We start from the raw sequence: 20,539 nt of genomic DNA, 5'->3' as shown, positions 1-20,539 counted from the left end.
CTAGTGCATAGATATTTCTAAATGGGTGTTGAATAAACTAATTCACTGTTTCCCATAAAAGAGACACTGATTATACATGTCAGGCCTCGTGGCAAGAGTAGATTTTATTTCTGTAGCCCAGACTCCTATAAGTTTACTCTCTCAAGGGAGCACTCAGTGGCAAGGTGACTCGACACAAAGAGGGCTGAGGCATCCAGGACAGGTCCAGGTTGAGGTCTAAGAAGGTGTGCAGGGTGTAGTCGTGGTGCTGGAGGTTCCTGTACGTGGTGTTGTCAAACGGCTCAGCTTGAGCAGGCTCTTCTGGTGGACTTTGTTTCTTGGGATTCGGTGGCAATCCCTTTTCGCTCTTCCCTAATTCTGCACAGAGAGAAACTGTAGGAGCAAGTCCTCGAAATACTCATGCTTCTAGGAGCATAGTTTTCAGTGCCCCAGACCCTCCTTGCCGCAGCAGAAGTGACACTGTCATGATGGTGACACCGGGGATGTCTGTCACGCCAGGGCCAGGTGGGGCCCACCAAGACTTTCTTATCTGTGAGTCACTGCCTAAGTAAGTTTCCTCCAGGTGCTCCCACACCGCAGCTGAGAGGAGCTGGAACTGGTCAAAGGTTACTGCAGAATCCATAGCCAGTATCCAGCTACACTCTCACAAAGGGGTTTTTGGATTTTTTTTTTTTTTTTTTTGTGAATGGGTGCTAAATTTTTGTTTTTGAGGGTGAAGAGACAAAAATGAGGGCCATCTTATGCGACAAATGAAACTCCTACTTACTCTCTCTTATCCATAATATATTAATCATCACAATGACATTTTTAACTCTGAAGCTGATTTACACTGAGCCTCCCGTAATTTGTCAATTATAAAATATTCCTGCTGGTACTGACTCCAGTAGCAGGTGTCAGTCTGTTGGCTCCACGTAAGCCTTAGTTCTCTGCCTCCACCTCTGTCTCTAGTTTTGGAGGTTGTAGCTTGCCTTGTGATTTCAGTTCTCCAATGAATCTAATCATTGTTTTTCAATTTGTTCAGCTTTATTCTTGTTAGGACAGGAGTAAGAAATTCCAAGGACTTATATAATGAGTCATACAATCAGAGAGGAAATCAGAATCTGTCTTTACTTTTAAAAGCCGAAGAAACCAAGACCTGCTTTTCTATACATTAAACAAAACCCTTTTTCATTGTTGTTCACTCATAACCTATCCTCTAAAATCTCTTGGCTCGTAGTAGGTACTCAATCATTTTATACCATGCATGAAAGAATGAATAAAGCTTTGTCCAATGTCTCAAAAGTAAGTGACAGTTCTGAGACTGAAATCTATTTCTCCGGACTTACAGTGTTTTCTGTAATAATACATAACAATAGGTTAGTTTGTTTTTTTATTTACTATCATAAATATCATAGTTATTTATGTTTCTGTAATGTCTCGGTAGAATTTGGCTATGATTCTCACTTTCACCTCCTGAAACATATTTATAAGAGAGAAATAAGTGCATCTTCCAATGTCAAATTGTTTTACCTTGCTCCATTTCTGCTGCCTAGTTTTTCACTAGTCTCTGCGTATCGTTGTGTCACTTAAATAACATCTGTTAAACAAGCACAATCTATACCAAAGTATACCTTAGAAAATAATCTCTTTGTTTTATACTGAGCTTAAAGGATCCTCTCTGTTAACTGGAATACAGGATTATTATACTATAGAAGGAGCTTAAGTAGGAGTGATATTGTAAATGACATCCTTAGTAGTCTGTCAGTCAATGTGAAGTAGTTCAGGATATGAGTCTGTAAAGTATAAAAGTATAAGGATATGAGTTCTCATTAATAGAATCTTATAACTAGATTGGACTCAGAATTATTTATTAATTCACTTTATTTTACAAAATAGGAAATGTATATCCAAAGATATTAAATAAACTGCTAAAGGTCACAGAGAACGTCAGTGGCAAAGCTACAACAAAATCCAGATCTTCCCACATCTGATTAAGTGCTTTTATTCCCCTCCTATTTTCTTTTTCTTCTTTTATCTGCCTACTAAGGCCTGCTGTCTTCTAACTGCTCAGTTCTGTTCTTTTCTATTTGGTTGAACAAAGTAGTACCTAACACACGGCAGTGATAATAATGGCATCTGAATTATATGGCAAGTTATTTCTCTGGCTCACCATTAATTTATACTACCATCCTAACTCAGAGGACAGATTATGATTTTATTGCTTTAATATTCTGGGACCTAGCGAGTATCTCTATTAAAATCCCGAGTCACATCACAACATCAGCCTCTGTGAAGTTACACTTCACAAAGAGGCTAATGGAAGTTCATCCTGAGTGTGGACTGGGGTCCACAGGGTGAATACTGCTTTTTCATGTCATTCTTGGTTTGTGTTTTGTGTGTTTTAAGTCACAAATATTAAGGAACAACTTTAAAACTATTCATTTGAGCGATGCGTGGGTGGCTCAGCAGTTGAGCATCTGTCTTCGGCTCAGGTCGTGATCCCGGGGTCCTCGGATCCAGTCCCACATAGGGGTCCCTGCATGGAGCCTACCTCTCCTTCTGCCTCTCCCTCTGCCTGTGTCTCTGCCTCTCTCTCTGTGTCTCTCATGAATAAATAAATAAAATCTTTAAAAAAAAAAATAAAACTATTCATCTGTAATATCTTGGAACAGAAATCCTGACTTCTATTTCTAGCTGTACTCTTGAATTACAGAGAACTCTGAGCTAGTCATCTCCTCTTTGCTTCTTCATAATGAGGATAAGGGAGACTGTCTGACCTCCAACTTACCTTACAGGAATACCCTGAGGACTAATAAGATCACAGGTGTTAAAGCACCTGGAACACAAAGAATGACATCAGTGATTTTTTCTTATTAATCTCATAAGATATAATTCATGACTGTATAATATGGCATTACCCTACAGCTTTAGGTGTTCATGGACAACTTACCAAAAGCTTCTCTGCTTTGTACTTGTTCAGTTCTTATAAATAAGATAATAATGTGGGAAATGAAAAAGCTTTCTCTAAATTCTACAATAGCTAAGTATAGAAAAGTCACAAAACACTGAGTGGTAAGAGGAAGGAAGGCTCCTAGAGCATCCTCTTATGGTGTTCCTACCCCTTATATGGCATCTCTGGCTGGTAGTAAATTTACCGCAGCTTGAGTATTACTAGGCAAGAGGAATGCACTATTTTCTAAAACTGTCATTGCTGTACAACATTCATGGTTACAAAATTCAGTCTTTGATGGAATGGATCTTGCTTACAATTTATGATAAATATGTTATATGTTCTTTTTTCTCCTAACCTATTATGATACTCAGGGTACTAACAGACATTTCTTAATTATTTTCTTATCTTGATTAAATATCTTCTATTTCTTCATTTATTTTTTATTTTGATTTCAGTTTTATGTAGCCACCTGATTTGCTTATACTTTGCATAAAATGTAGTGCTCAGAATCTGATCCAGCACTACAGAACATCCTAGGCATATGTGGATGCCATGGAAGTTGGTTACTTGACTCTTCTTTAAAGAAAGATCCAGTGAATCAGGTGTAAAGAGTAAATTTAATTGACAGCTCCAGCTGCAGCAACTTTGAGACCCACTGCAGAATTTGAGCTGGGTCTTTTTTAGCCATAGCTAGTAACTGAACTTGGTAAAGTACCAGGGCCTGGTCATTTCTGCCCAATGCAGAACTTTTCTTTAGGCAATATACACCCGAGTTCCCTGTTGGGTTAGATGGGACTTTCTCAGTTGTGCCATAGGGTGATATACTTCCTACCCAACCGTCCTTCCATGCCTCTCTCCATTCATGTATGTCATACCAGTATTGTCATCTGTAGGTTTACCTTACCTACCCCCTTTTCTGCTTTTCTGTATCTTTTATAGACATTATTTCAGATATTCCTTGTATTTCTAACTCCATGCTAAACATCTGCTTTCTTACATAATATGCTACTTATTTAGTCTTGGTTTGGTCTTTCACAGCATCCTTAAAGCAATGGGTGGCAATAGTCAGTGGCCTATGTTAAGACTGTAGTTTATGGGAGATCTGGGATTCCATAGATTACTTTAGTGCCTACTCTATTATTATGAGGAAAGGCTGGAGGTATCAAATTGGGCACGTTGACTACCATGTAAAATGTCTCAAGTGTCTTCCTGATAGTCCCTGAGAAGTTTTAGTTCATGGCACAAGAGGGATTTAGTAACTGGCATTAGGACATTCATGATATCTATGAATTTTATATGGTTTACCACATTAATCACACCGTAGCTAATCATTTATTCATTTATTCATTCCTGAACTTTTTTGCCAAAACAACCTACTTACTTACGTGACCTCTGATCTCATTGTTTATCTTCCATTTGTGTTTTCACTTCACGTTTATCCTCAACACTTATAATTACTTTTTGGCTTTGATCTTTGAAACCCTTTTTTGAGTATAATTATAGCCTTCTAGGTAAAATATGCCTTGGCCTAAAATGGTCTCTATAATATTCTCTATAGGAAGTTCTCTAACTAGTTGCATCCAGTCTCTATGAAAAACTTAACAGATTTTAGAAACCTTAATTATGTTAATTCAGTCTAAAATCTCAGCCACAATCATGCTATATAACTTATGTCATACTTATAACAAGAAACAAAGGAAAACTTTTATTTGGGTTGGAAAAGTAAAGAAGATATAAGTAAAATCCTTACTGTGAATTTTGGTCTTCTTTGTATCAGAGTCAAACATGTTTTTCTCTTCTCACCATCTGCCAGGATGTAAATGGCCTTGACTTAAGCATATTAAAGGTCCTCACTCCTCTTTCATGAATACATGTCACCATAACACAAGCACATCTCTTTACATCTTAAGGAATCATGTGTCCTGACTTCACTGTTGCTTTTGGAATGCCAAGAAACACAAAAATGTTAAGTAGCCCGTCTGTATATGTGTTTACTGAATTTCTACATTCCTGTCAATAGCATCTCTCTGTCCTCAGACCTCTCCATCGTCCAAAGGAACTATTTCTAGATCATCTTCCACTGGGATTAACCCCAAGTCAGTTGTTATCAGTAGCAGCTCTTCTCTCAATATCATTGCTGAATTAAGCAAGAACAAACTGTTATTCTAGAACGGAAGCATTAAGCATTATAATTTGATTTCACCTTTTATAATCTTCATACCTTGGCTGCATTTTTTTTTGTTAGCAAAACCCAGCCTGTCTGATATCTTTTTGCCTGTTTCTTTGAGTTTCTGAGGTTTTCTTTTTGTTAAATTCGAGCACCAATAATGAGTCCTGATTTATTCAGCCTAAGTTTCTGCCAGACTTCCCCAAAATTGTGCTTTTGCTCCCAATCTTCCTTTTTGGACAGTGAGTGGATTTAGTGTGTATAGTTTGGCACTGAATCAAATATTCCCATAAATTGCACTCTATTTAACGGAATCTCTTTTCCCTTTGTTTACAAACATTTATTCCCTGGAAGTGGAAGGAATTTGGGAAGTTCTAAATATGTTCACTAAATCTTGCTGGTTTCCTCTTGGGCACACCAAAGGATCTTATTCTCCATCTCCTTGAACTTAAGTTTGGTATTTGCCTTTTTTAGAAATTGTTAGGCAAAATGAGGCATGGTACTACTGAGCATAGGTTTTAAAACAGGACTATTTCTTCCAAGGCAACTAGTGCTATAGTATGATTGTGACCCCTGAAACTAAGTTGAAATCCTAACTCCCTAGTGATGGTTTTAGGAGGTGAGGCCTCTGGAGGTCATGAGGGTGGAGCCTACCAGAATGGGATCAGTGTTCTTATGTAAGGAGCCTCACGGAGGCTTCCCACATCCTCCATTACATTAAGGACACAGCAGGAAGATACAGTGTCTATGAAGTCAGAAGCAGGCTTTCACCAGAATGTGGCTGGCATCTTGATCTTGGGCTTCCCAGCCTCTAGCAAGCACTAGGAGAAACCTATTTCTATTGCTTGTAAGCTATCAGTCCTGTAGAACTTTGGTATAGCAGACAGAACTAAAACAATCAGCAATGCACAAATTAGTGATATTCTGTCAACATTGGGTCACAGAATGAGGATAACAGAAAAAAAAAACACCAACACCAAGCCAACTCATAATAAATATGAAGTATAAATGAGAACCATGCTTTGTTGTTTTAAGCCATTAGAACACAGAGCTTATTATAAATGAACTATTCTGATTGAAGCATTTTTTTATCATATAGATTTTTCTTACATTTTTATTTTAACAGCGTTCCATATTCCTTGGAATTTCCTTGCTGTGTCCTCAAAGTCTCTGTGTTCTTGTTCCTACTTTCTCCTCATTTTTGTTCACTTCCTTCCCCCAATTGCATCTCTCTACCATGACATCGTGCTTTTGCATGTGTAACTTTCTCCAAGAGCCAAATACCCTTGAGGATACCATCTTTGGAACATCACAGTTGGGTGTCTGTTTTCGCAGCTATTGACCTCATAGCCCAGTACAGTGTAGCAGATAAAAACAAAGGTTTTAAAGTCAAGCAGACGTCCATTTTAAATCTAAATCTTACAACTAGTTTGTAACTATACAATGTTGGGTAAATGGCCTTTTTTTTTTTTTTTCACTTACAAGATGTAGAAAGTAATATTTTATTCCCTAAAGGATTATTGGAGGATAATATTTGATATTGAATATAAAATGGTCAGGCATATCTTAAGCCTTCTCCCACCAAACAACTCCTATTCCATTTTAATAGTCAAATATTATAACAAAGTAGTATATGTTTATATAGTTTGCTGTATTCATATACCTCATACATTACCAAAAACATTAATGTATAGTATGTCACAATGTTTCTGTGAAGGAAATTTGTGTGAAAAAATTTCTGAAATGCATACTAGGCCACAGGAATTGAACTAGAAACTGACCATAACTTTTGCTTTTTTTATAGGAACCAAAAATGCAGTTCAGGGAGGTTAAGTGACTCATTTGAACTTGCTTGCCAATAACCGAATAAATAGGTATCTCCAATATAAGTGTTCTAACTGCAATGATCTTACTTCTGTACACATTATTATTTTTCCCAAGTGAGATATAGTAGTAGGATTTTAAGGACATTTGATTTTAGGCGATAAAATTCCATAATGGATTGAATTAAGATCGGAATTTAGTGGAACATAAATGAACTAGTCAACCCTTCCTCTACACCCTCTTTTTTAAAACCTATCCAATTATGCCCTATAGGCAACATGTTCAAACATGGGGGCATTGAAGAAAATTTATATACCTTGTCTATGCATTTCTACCTAATCATATAAAAGTTTGAGATTGTAGGGATGCCTGGGTGGCTCAGTGGTTGAGTGTCTGCCTTCAGCTCAGGGCATGAACCTGGAGTCCTGGGATCAAGTCCCACATCAGGCTCCCTGCATGGGGCCTGCTTCTCTCTCTGCCTATGTCTCTGCCTCTCTCACTCTGCGTGTCTCATGAATAAATTAAAAAAATATTTTTAAAAATAAATTAAAAAAATAAAAGTTTGAGATTGTAGCCCAAATCAATTTTTATACCTCAGTTTCCCCAAAGGTAGAACTCGAACATGGCTCTCCACAGTTCAAACAATATTGACATTGGCCTAAGAAAGGAACTTACAACATCAAAGGAGATCTTACAATATAGTAAAAATGTAAATTTAATCCCCACAAGGGTAAGGTATTTGCCTTATAGAATATTTTAAGATTATTTACAAGCAATAATAGAATGGCCAACACATAAGTGAAATGAAACATATTCAGTAAATATTTTCTGTAACATTGATTTAAAAGAAAATACAGTAGTTTCAACTTTAAAAATAAAATTACAAAACCAAGAGAAATATTTTTTTTAAATGAAGAGAGAAAAGTAAAGAAAAAAATCAGAAGTAACAGCAACATGATGTACTGCTAGGATGTGAGAAAAGTTTAAAAATGTAAGAGATTGAGGAGAATAGGAAAACTAATTCGAGCACTCCATTTACTTCTTTTGCAGGATGTCTATTTGTGACTCATAGATAATTTATAGATCTATTCAATTAGCAAGTTAGACATGAGTGTGCCTACATCTGCCCATGCAGCTGAAAGCAATAATCTCTGTACTGTGGTGTTATTGTTGATAAAAACTTTTGTAGCAAGTGAATGAGAATTTAGTTTTCTGCAGAGTGGTTGAGGAGGAAATGAATCACAGAGAGGAATCTTTAGAGATTCAAACATGGCAAATAAATCTGTGGTCTGGAGTGGGAGCCTTAGGCACACAGATGCCACACTCAGAAGCACAAAGTGAAATATTCAGCTGCAGTCTTCCAATTTTGGTTTATATCTTTGGTATTTACAGAAAATGTGTATCAAGCATATGGTTTCTGTTCTCTACTTGTTGTCCTTTGCGACTTTAACCAAGGTTGTTTCCCACTTCCTGCAAGCTAAACTCTTCATGAATGTGCCCATATTATTTATTATTAGTTCAGCAGACTATGTTAGAGATTTAATGAGAAGAGTTACTCTAATTAAATTTTTGAAAGGTGCCTGAACTTGTATTGGAATTTATTTTAGGTTAAAATCGGATGGTATTTGATTTTAAAATATGATATCACCTCTTTTCACTGATTTCCTAGCAAGTAATCCAACACTTTGGATGATGTTATGTCATGAAAATCTTGGATATTGGACAGATACTTTTTATTAGAGGCTCTTAAGCTGAAGAAAAGGTAAGGCTTTTTAAAACCCCAGGCCTTATCTATTACATCCCTTGCAGATAGATAGCTAAGAGAGAGATAGGAGCATGAAGAGTAGTTCAAGCATAGCCTATCCATTTTGTTGGCATTATAGCTTTTCTATTAATTCATACAGATATTAAATATTCAATGCCTGCCTTATAAATTAGTAAATAGAGGATATATGAATATGTATTTCATTTTACGCTCCCTGGGATAGCCATATGAGACCAACTACTTTATTAGTAATGCAAGGGGACAGTACTTATGTGTTCATATTTCAACACTAAGAAGACTTCCAAATCATACTTGGAAATTATTACACTATCTGTTGGTATATTAGGGAAAAAAAATGTTTCAGGTTGAAGTTAAATCTGTTAATTTCTATAAATGAGAAAAAAGGGACAAAAGCAGTTTCCTCTCCTGCAAAATCATGAAGTTTCTGGAAGGAAAAGAATATATATTTATTCTGCATCAGATTTGCTTTTGTGTATGTTTATGTTTCAAGTCATCTGAATCTGTGTGTGTGTGTGTGTGTGTGTGTGTGTTCCTAATCTGTTTTCCTAATTTCCTTATGGGGTGTGGGAAAAACAACACAATGGAACCTAAGCCTCTACTCTCCTGTTTCCACATGATTCATCTTACCTTCTGTGATGTTGGACTTTACTTAGTCTCCTTAAACCTCATTCGCTCATCCATAAAAATAGTGAAGATAATAATTCCTCGAAGGTTGGTGGATTAAATGCAACATTTAAAAAAATGAGTTAGAATATTAGTTCAATGAGTTGTCATGGATCCCTGAAATATTGTGAATACTTTGTAAATGTACCAGTAAATTTTGACTAATATACAGCATTTATTTTTTCCCTTACAACTAGACATTATACAATACAATGCAATGATATTTGTAACTGAGATGTTCAGTAGAGCAGGTCGTGTCATTCAATGTGTAGTAGAAAAGGGGCATGACCCTAAGGCAAGTTTATATCAAAAACAAAGTTAGATGTTAACTGGAAAATGTGAAGTATTTACCCTATAATTATTTTAAAAGCACCACATGGGCAGTAAATAACAACCCAAACATGACAACATAACTGGAATGACCCTGTGATAGCTATGAATGTGTTTATAGACACTGTGAAATGTTTTTATGATGTAGCAATATTAAGATAGGAATTATGACTGACTTGTTTAATATAATTTTGAGTTTGTAAATCCTTCAAGCATGTCATTAAATAGTCTACAGTTTGCTTATAGTATTTACAATGATCCTGTAAGCACAAATTATTGATCCTACCAGAATACACGCACCATTGGTACACATGGAATATTGATTTCATTTCTTTTTCCTTTTTTCTTTCCTTCCCTTTCCTCCAAAAAAGTCTTGTTTTGCTAGCTTATATTTATGTATATTCATTTCCCATCCTTACCCTTCTTTCCATTTTCCTACTTCCCTACTGCCAGAGATTTCTTTTATTTTTAATTTGGCCTTTGACTATTTTATCAGATTTTTATTCTACCTCTAAAACAAAACTAACTTAAAATATAATAACTCATCTGACCTTCACACAGGTATTGGTGATTCTTTTCTAAAGGACTTTGATATACTTTGTCTGTTAGTACCTTACATTGTCTGGCCTTTTTAAATCTTCCATCTAATATGATGAAACTGAAAAGCAAGCAAATGTAAGTGATTCTGGAATTGGATGAATGTCTTTCAGATATCACTTTTTTTTTTTTTTTTAACTGAAGTACATGAATTTCAACTTTGGTTCTTTCAAAGTACTGAGTTGCTAAGAATAAATTTTGTCTTTAAGAAGTTCAAAACAGCCATCCATTCTAATAGTTATAAGTGAAAGTACATTTATGACACAGTAAGAGTAATTGGTCAAAATAATAAATTCATAAATTGTGTATAATTACATACCAATTGGATACTTCATTAGGTTCTCTTGTGTCATGGTTGAAGACTTCCTTGAGCAATAGTAGCTGAGGGTTCTTATTAATCTGTTCATATATATATATATATATATATATATATATGTATACACACAAGCATGATTCACAGAGCAGCGTTACTATTGTTATGAAATAATCAGAAAAATAAACCTCTCCTACTCATGAAATTACTATCTAAAGTAATAATGAATTTTTTTAGTATTCAAATCTGCCATACATAATACTTTTTTTTTTAAAATTTTATTTATTCATTCATTCATGAGAGACACAGAGAGAGAGAGAGAGAGAGAGAGAGAGAGGCAGAGACACGGGCAGAGGGAGAAGCAGGCTCCATGCAGGGAGCCCGATGTGGGACTTGATCCCAGGACTCCAGGATCATTCTCTGGGCCGAAGGCAGGTGCCAAACCGCTGAGCCACACAGGGATCCCCAATTATACTTTTAATAAAACCATGGCCAATGTGAAGAAAACTTATATCTTTAACATTGTTAAAAGTAAAATAGTATATTTTTATTGAAAATGAACTCCATAGCATATTCAGTTCCCCCTCTGCAGTTTTTCCTTAAGCAGAGAGGACTGATTTACTAATGCTTATGGTGGTCATAATCCTTGGGTTGTTAAAAATCTTGATTTATTTTCTTACAAGATAATAATGGGACTTCCTATCAGATTTTATTTGTTTCAATTATACAAAATACTATAGCATTTATTTCCCTCAAGTGTTGTAGTGGCATATAACTCAGAATTTTGCATAAGAATACAGATATTACCTCTGGAACTATCTGCCTAGGTTCAATTTCTGACATACAGCTCTTTAACCTTAAACCTATTATATAATCTCGTATTCCCCAATAAATTGGTGGTAAAAATAGCAAATTTCCTATAGTTATCCTGAGGCTTAAATAGATTATTGCATGTAAACTCATTAAAATTGTGTTTGTTGCATTTAAAGTACCTCAATAATTATTAGTAATAACTAACGTAGGGGAAACAAAATACCTTTCATGTAGCATATGCCAAAGGCATCCTTTAGGTGTTTGCTTAGGATATTTAGAATCTGAGAACAAATATACATGTTTCTGTTTTGTTTTTTGATGATTTACATTTTCTTCATGTTGAGTACATTGCCATATGAACTCTTGATTCTAGAAAGTCCTGTTAAGAAATTAATACCCAAAGAGGTGCCTGGCTCACCTTTCAGGGCAGCATAACTCCACCTCTTACAGAGAAACAGAAACCATATAAAAATGTGTATCATTATAATGATTGTTGTTTTACAAGTGACTTTCCAACCCACATTGTTCTGGCCTTTTAACAACTGTGAGATACAGGTAATATGATTATCATTATTTCCCCATTTTACTTATGAGAACTGAAGTTCAGAGTGATTACTTAAGGTCTTATGCATGCAAGAAGTAGAGAAAAAACTTTAAACACACCTTTCATTCCTAAGTCTTTGTACCTACAAGGGTGAAATACACATGAAAAAGTTGCCCTTAAGGCAATTGTGAGAGAGAGGAAATGTTCCTTTCTATCCCTATATTTTCAAAATCAAATTCATGATACTCACTCTTTCCTATATCTAACTGGTTATTCTCTGGTTTTCCTTACTCCAGTGAAGGGCCGTATTCTATTTAACATGTCAAAATTTAACTATAATCCTTAAACCTTGGGTTCACCTTCAGTGTCTAATGCGTCACAAAATCCTGTTATTAAAATGTATTATATCTTCTTTCTAAATATCTCTTGATTCTGTCTATTCCACTTCATCTCTTTGGACACTGCCTAAATCAACACTACTGAGTTCCTTTTTTTTTTTTTTTTTTTTTTAAGATTTTATTTGTTGATTCATGAGAGACACGAGAGAGAGGCAGAGACATACACAGGGGAAGAAGCAGGCTCCCTAAGGGAAGTCCCATGCAGGACCCGATCCCAGGACCCGGGGATCACGCCCTGAGACAAAGACAGATGCTCAACCACTGAGCCCCCCAGGTGCCCCAACAATGCTGAATTCTTTCATAAACTGTTATAACTCCCCAACTGATGTCTTTACATCCAATCTGCTGTCCACACCACACCTGAGGTGATCTCTTATAATAAAAATCCTGCCATTAAACTTTTCAACTAAAAACCCCTCCCTATCTACCTTCCTGTTTCCCCCACCCAGAATAAAGAAAAAAATTCCTTAACATGCCTACATGGCTATTTAGAATCTGGTCTCCACCATGTTTATATCTTCATCTTGAGGCTTCCTCTAACTTCATTCAGGTTAGAATGGACCCTGTTTCCCCCCTCCTAATCCAGTGCACTTTCCAATCTGATTTGCTTATCTGAAACTCACTATCCTGCCACTCCTGTGCTGTGACTCTCACTCCTACTTAAAATGCACCTCTCATGCTCATCCTTCAAATGTCAGCTTAAGCAGTATTTTCTTGGGAGAAGCTTTTCTGATCCTCAAGACAGGATCAAACCTCTGGTATATTATCTTTTAGTATGTTGTATTTTATCTTCATTGAATTTGCCACAGATTGAAAATATTTCACTGGTTGCTTGATTAATATTTAATATTCCTACTATAATTCTTGGTATCAGCATTGCATTCTTTTTAATTTTGTTTTTACATAATCTAGTAATCACATAGGTAAATGGATATTTCAAAGTATATGTTGATTGGAAGGATGGAAAAATGAATGTGGGAGCTCTTTATAACATTTTATCCAATTATTTGCAGCTTGGTGTTTATTTTTTATTATAGAGAATCATTTCCAGAGATGCTTTCCTAAACTAATAAAGTTACTAATCCCAAATGCTTTTTAATAATAAATCAATTACTTATTTAAAGAAAACTAGATATAGCTGATAATACCTTTAATTTTATGAACCAATAATGACTTTAAACATTTGTGTAGTGTAGTTTCACTAAATATTACAAAATTATATATAATACATACATTTATAAATATACATGTTTTAAGATTATATATTATATACATGTATCACATCTTATGCCATATATGCACCTCTATAAAATTATAATAAAGATCAACAAATATACACACCTTAGAAAGTATTTTATTACAGGTGAGTGAATAGTATGTAAAGACTTTATTATAGTTGCTAGTTCTTATGTTTGGCATAGATGTAGGTAGAGCACTGGTATGAAAAAATAAAAATACTTGGATCTTAGTTCCAGTTTTGATCTGAAATGGCTCTGAGATATTAAGGAAGCCTCATTTTTCAGAATCACTTTCCTCATCTATGACATAGGGGACAAGGCTACTAGTTCTGTCAAGTCTTTCTTTAGCTTCACAGTGCTATGATCATTTCCAACTTGGACTAAAATCTTTATGGATGGTACTTTCAAATAAATCTGAGGACATTTAAAGAAATCACAAGTGAAATAAGGGTAAAGATTTATGCTCAAATATTGTAAAATGGTTGGAAAAACATACCTTAAATCAATATGACTTCATTATTGGTAGTTGAGAACTCCATTTTTTAAATTGGTGATATTTAGTGTACTTATTTTAACTTTTAAGGAAAATGACTATTGTTGGAATTTAACTTAAGATATGTAAAACATAGCTTTAGGTTTTCTGGGTTTCCATAAGCTAGGTCATTTTTTGTCTCAAAAAAATCTCTCCAAGGATAAAATAGGAATATAAATGAATGTCTAACAGAGAGTTGGACTTACTTAATTCCCATCAAACAACTTGAAAAAATTAAAGATCAGTGAGGCAATTAAAAATCAAATAACACTTTAAAAAAAGAGAATCAGTTATTGCTGGGCATTTGAAATGAGTCACTAAAAGTGAACACAGAATCAAACTCTGAATAGGCATGCCATTTTATGTATGTATGGCTCATTGCCCTCACCAGATTCCAAAAAAGGGAAAAGAAACAAATTTTAATAATATAAATGAACTTGATATTTCCTTTTGAAATTGTTTTTATATCTTTAGAGGATTCAAAATCCCTTCAGAATTTTCAGTTTTTGTGCTTATTGGGAAGATCAGGTAAAATTGTACTCTAGATGAATATGAGTGACAATTTCTGTAGTATATCTGTTAGTAGGTCATGAAGAAAACAATATATTCTCACTGACCTTAGAGCATAAATACGACATTCTTCCCTTTTATTAATAAATGTAACAAAACTTAAAGTCTGAATAAGATTGTAACCATTATTTAGCATCTCTTAGTTCTTTTCTCAAGAAATATCCCAGTGTCAGCCTTAATGTGTTTCTTAGTAGAAAACTCAGTGCTTGGGATTATGTCCAGGATTTTGACAGCTGTATATATCATATAAAGGTTGAAAGGTAGGAGACAGCTTCCAGAAATAATGACGACCTAGATATCCGATAGTCATCTTAAAACAATTTAGTTAAGACAGAGTTGGGAGGCAGCCAGGAACTGAAATTGAAGATGCAAAAATTAATGGAATAAGATAAGGGTTGTAAATCATAAAAACTTGCATGTCATTGGTCTTATATAGGAAGAAGATTGAGCAATGATTGACAAGAAATAGATGTTAATTTGTGGGGATAGAGATATAGAGATGATAGGATATATGTCACCAGATTAAATGCATAGAATTGAACTACTAAAATAGATTTAAAACAAAGAACAAAAAATTATTTATCTTGATACAATATCTTGAGTTTTGATATCCTATGTAGGTAATCAATCATAGAATGTATTCAAGAAACATGAAATTATAGAAAAAAATAACAAAAATTCATTTATAAAAGATATCAGCTCAGCTCAGAATGAGTCAGTGACAATATGTTATAAATAAATTTACACAGTTATAACTATTATATTTACACTATTATATTTTTGGATTACTAAAACATTTAGTGATGGTTGCATAAGTTTTCCATGTTTCCTTATAAAGTTGAATATATTAAAAAATGTAGGAAAGGAAATGGGGAGGATTTTTTTTAGTTATGTAAATCTCACATATTATGTACCTATTCTGTAAAATTGGAAATTTTTCCAGTTATTAGTAAAAAACAGATTTATATTTTGTGTTCCATTTGTTGATTAAATGCTGATATCTGTTTGTAAGCTACCCATTCTTGGTATCAAGCAGAATAAACTTTTTTCCCCTTTTTCCTGAGAAAAATGTAGGGAAAGGTTGAATAAATGGGAGAAAAATTCTGTATATTGTTTCACTTTTCTAACTTTAGTGTTTATTGTTTCATTCTTCTGGAAATGATAGATCGTGATCTTTGATAAATGGCTAGAAAGTTTGTTTTGTTTCTCTGTGATTCTGACATACATGGAAAGGTTTTCTTAATGGATGTCACCTTCACTACTCAGTATGTTTCTGTACTTTCCACAATACTGATGTATTTTTTGTTTTAAGTTGTAGCAGCAGATTGGGACAATAGCTTCTCTACACTGAAATGCAAACAGTGCTGGTAGAATGATGATCATGTAATGAACTCTATCTGTTCTATTTCTTTGCGAAGAATTTTCCACGTTTCGATCCAGAAGAGAGAGGATTCCAAATACAAAAAAATGAAGCAGAAAAGAAGATAAAAATTGAGCAGGATGCAATACAGCAATGCCTGTGTATTCTAACACTAAGTTTTTTAAGTATACTGTTGCCAGGTTTGATCCCGTGGGTAGTGAAATGAAATAGGCCAGGCAAAGGTGGGTCGAGGCGAGCTTGTAAGGAAGCAGGTTCCGCAGGCCCGCAGGGAAGCAGGTGGGAAGGCACAGGCCGGCGGGATGATACAGGTGGGCTCTTACAGGGAAGGGCGGGGTGGTGCCCGTGTAGGGTGAGAGCTGCTTACGTCTATTTATGGTACGGGGTTAGGTAAGGTTCAGGTTCCGTTTCCTGCATAGGTCCCATTTTCCCACCATGACGCGGCCTTGGGCGTCCTAGTGGCGGGCAAGCCCCGAGGCGAGGGTGGCAAGATGGAGGCCCGGCGGCAAGATGGAGGCCCGGCGGCAAGATGGAGGCCCGGCGGCAAGATGGAGGCCCGGCGGCTAGATGGAGGCCCGGCGGCAAGATGGAGGCCCGGCGGCTAGATGGAGGCCCGGCGGCTAGATGGAGGCCCGGCGGCTAGATGGAGGCCCGCCGCCATTGTGTTGGTGCTTCCCCATCCCCCAGGATCCCGCCGGCCCAACAACTGTAAGACTTGGGATAAAAGGTAATAGATATTTTATATAACAGAGGTAAGAAAGGACTTTTAAGAATAATGTACTCTAACCACATTAATTAACAAAACGCATGCTTACAGAGATTGTCCGCAAAAAGAAGGGGATTCACATAAAGAGTGAAACCCCAGAGAAACGGGACCACATTCTCTCCAGACTCATTGGCTACCAAGGGTACATAGTTAATACTAAATAAAGTAGGAGTCTCCAGGCCAGAGGCAAATTGCTATTGAAATTTGAGATAAAACCCACAGTAATTTCTCCTCTGGGCTTAGCCACCACAAGTCATGATGGGAAATTCCTTGGAAGGAAATATTGGCTGGAGGAAAGAAAGATTATGATGGATGCTGCGGCCACCTGTGAACTTCAGTTTAAGGTCCTGACTGAGAAAAGCTGATGCTGCCCTCTTTGAGCACAATTTCAAATTGGCTCATCCTTGGATCTGGTATGGAAAGCTATATGCCCCAAATAGGGGAAATAATGATATTGAAAGCAAAAAGAGGGGGTCCCTGGGTCACTTAGTTGGTGAAGTGATCTACTCTGGATTGCAGCTCAGTCATGATCTTGGGGTCTTGGGATGAAACCCCTCATCTCAGGCTCAGCGTGGAGGCTGCTTGTCCCCCTCCCTCTGTTTCCTCCCCACTCTCTCTCTTGCATTCTCTTTCTCTCTAAAATAAATGTAAATAAATAAACTCTTAAAAAAAAAAAAAGAAAACAGTAAGAGGCCAACCAACTCCTCCCTCTGCTCTTTCCTTATTTGCATCCATCCATCATCCAGCATACTTTACTTGGTAAGACTGTTTTGTTTTGTTTTGTTTTGATCCTAGTGATGTGAGAAACAAAGGTGGAAGGAAAATTAACTTTCCTCATATCCTTTGACAAGTCCTTGAAACTGGCAGAGTGACATTCCTCGGAAACTCAGCTGCCTCAATGTTAATACTTTGTTAAGGGAAAAAGGCAATCTTACCCCAATCCCCAGGATCCTGTAAGTCTACTTTAACATACAAAAATTCTTTTGGAAACTTCTTTTATCTCAACACCTCCCCCACTAAGATATATATTAGTGATCATTGTCCAAGCAATATGACCCAATAATACACTCATGACTAAGGGTTTACTAAGCAATAATAAATGACCTTTCCTAATACTTGCTAATGAAGGAATAGGGCTAGCTGCATAAAGCACAGCTAATATCCCACAAATGACCCCCACCCAAGGTGGGATATATGTGACATTCTTCAGAAAGTTTCCAATTGTCTTCATGTTAATGCCTTGCTAGAGGGAAAAGCAATGTGTAACTTGACAATGGCAAGGCCTCCAGTATCTTGTAGGTCTTCTTTAGCATATGAAAATCCTTTTGAAATCTCCCTTTTTACTCAACCTCCCCCAACTCCCAGGTATATAATCAGCCACTCCTCACAGGCCTGGGGCAGCAGCTTTTCCTGCTCAAGGATCCCATCCCTGGGCTTTAATAAAACCACCATTTTGCACCAAAGATGTCTCAAGAATTCTTTCTTGGCCCTTGGCTTGGAACTCTAACATCTTTCCTACATTAGTAGCCGGAATTGAGAAGGAAGAGTATGATTCTTCTCCTGTGAGTAATATGGGGTAGAGGTGGTTTCCTTTATTTATTTATTTATTTATTTATTTATTTATTTATTTATTTATTTATTAAGATTTTATTTATTCATACAGAGAGAGAGAGAGAGAGGCAGAGACACAGGCAGAGGGAGAAGCAGGCACCATGCAGGGCGCCTGATGTGGGACTCGATCCTGGGTCTCCAGGATCACACCCTGGACTGCAGGTGGCGCTAAACCGCTGCGCCACCGGGGCTGCGCAGTTTCCTTTTTATCTGGTCAATTTACACTAGTAAAATTATAAACTCAAAGTTTTCTGACCCTATTTCTGTCACCCCCATTAAACTATCCTATCTCTATCCTCCTGCACACTGAGTTCAAGAAACATTTAAACTGAAAAAGCTATGAGAGAGAAACAGACATTGATAACAAAGAGAGCTTCAGTCACTTAGCAATTCTGTCAATTCATTCTGTGAAAACATTCTCTTATTTGTTTTGTAGATAAAAATCCCTAGACATTTTGTAGTGTTTTCTTTAAAATAAGGCTTTCGGGATCTCTGGGTGGTGCAGCAGTTTGGCGCCTGCCTTTGGCCCAGGGCGCAGAGACCCGGGATCGAATCCCAAGTCAGGCTCCTGGTGCATGGAGCCTGCTTCTCCCTCTGCCTGTGTCTCTGCCTCTCTCTCTGTGTGTTTGACTATCATAAATAAATAAAAAAATTTAAAAAAAAATAAAATAAGGCTTTCATAAGTGCCATATCACTTGCTAAAACAATAGTAGTTCGACTACTTGACTTTTTTCTTTATATTCTTTACCCTAACAATGGGGAAAAAACAAAAATGAAAACCTCTTAACCAGCCAGATGCCTTTAAGAGCCCTAAAGAGATGAGAAAGATGACTCAAGCATTCCTTTTTTCACTTAGTGCGTTTTTACTATTTGCCAAATAGGAGTTTCCATGTTTAGAGAAAGGGCCCCAAGCATAAGGAGTTCCACCCATGTTACATCAAACTCTTATCAAAAATTTTTCCAATAATCATATTGTGTGTTTTGAATGTCTACAGAATATCTTGCATAAAGTTTATAATGAATAATTTAGTATCCTTTATTATGGATAATTATCAAGTTACAGTATGTTACTTTATACATAACAAATATAACACAAATGATGCGTATGTTGAATGAATAGATCTCCCTTGTGTATTCCAGAATAATGTTTGGGAGGAAAAATCATGCAGTCTGCACTTCAATCACACTAACTCATGACTTCATATTCTTACTGCACAAGATTTGCAGGGTAAAACTAATGAAATAAAATTGTCCCAAGAATTGTTGCCAAAGACAACGTTAGGCCAAGTCCCCGGAGGTGACAAGTAGCTCTGGCATTTTAAAGGGGGAAAAGGAATCTGTTAAAAGCACATTCACACTTAGGACTAAAGGGAACTTATTTTGGGAGAATCTTGAAGAAGGTGTTTTCACGAACCACTTAAAATTCACTGCTTTGATGCATCATACAGTATGTCGATTTTAGGTTATTTTGGCTTCCCTCATGTGCTTTGTTGTTATATCCCTTGTGTAGGAAACTGTTTTCATTTATCATATTTCTTGTGTGATATTATGAAACATTATATTTTTATCTATTACATGAAAAACACTATTCCCCAGTTTATGCATTTATTTGGCAAAATGTAGATTATATAAGATTAACATGCACATCTTTGACACTAATAATCAAATTAAATTCTACTAATACATCTCAAAACATCTTATCTCTACTATTCTGCATTTAGTCTATAAAATTAGGTTAAATACATATTTTCAATACCAGCATTAGTATTTGAAGCCCAAACATACCTGCTTCCTGTATGTAACTGTCAGGGAGGAAGGACTTCCTCTGCCCTATGATCCTTTTAGGTGGACTTAGAATCAAATTGACATGAAATTGATTAACAGGAGAAAATCAGATTTAATAGACATGGTATGGGGAATCCACACAGACCCAAACGTCTGAAAACACCAAGGCAGTGTGAAGCTCCTAAGAGCTAAGGAGAGGAGAGGAGCCTGAGGACACAAATAGGAGAAAACTCATTAGCAAGAGGGTGAAAGGAGATGTTTGAGGAAAAACAAGTTTGTCCTATTGTGTAGA

The sequence above is a fragment of the Canis lupus genome, chromosome 21 (assembly GCF_011100685.1).
Source record: "Canis lupus familiaris isolate Mischka breed German Shepherd chromosome 21, alternate assembly UU_Cfam_GSD_1.0, whole genome shotgun sequence".
NCBI classification, from domain to species: domain Eukaryota; kingdom Metazoa; phylum Chordata; class Mammalia; order Carnivora; family Canidae; genus Canis; species Canis lupus.
This window is presented reverse-complemented; position numbering follows the sequence as displayed.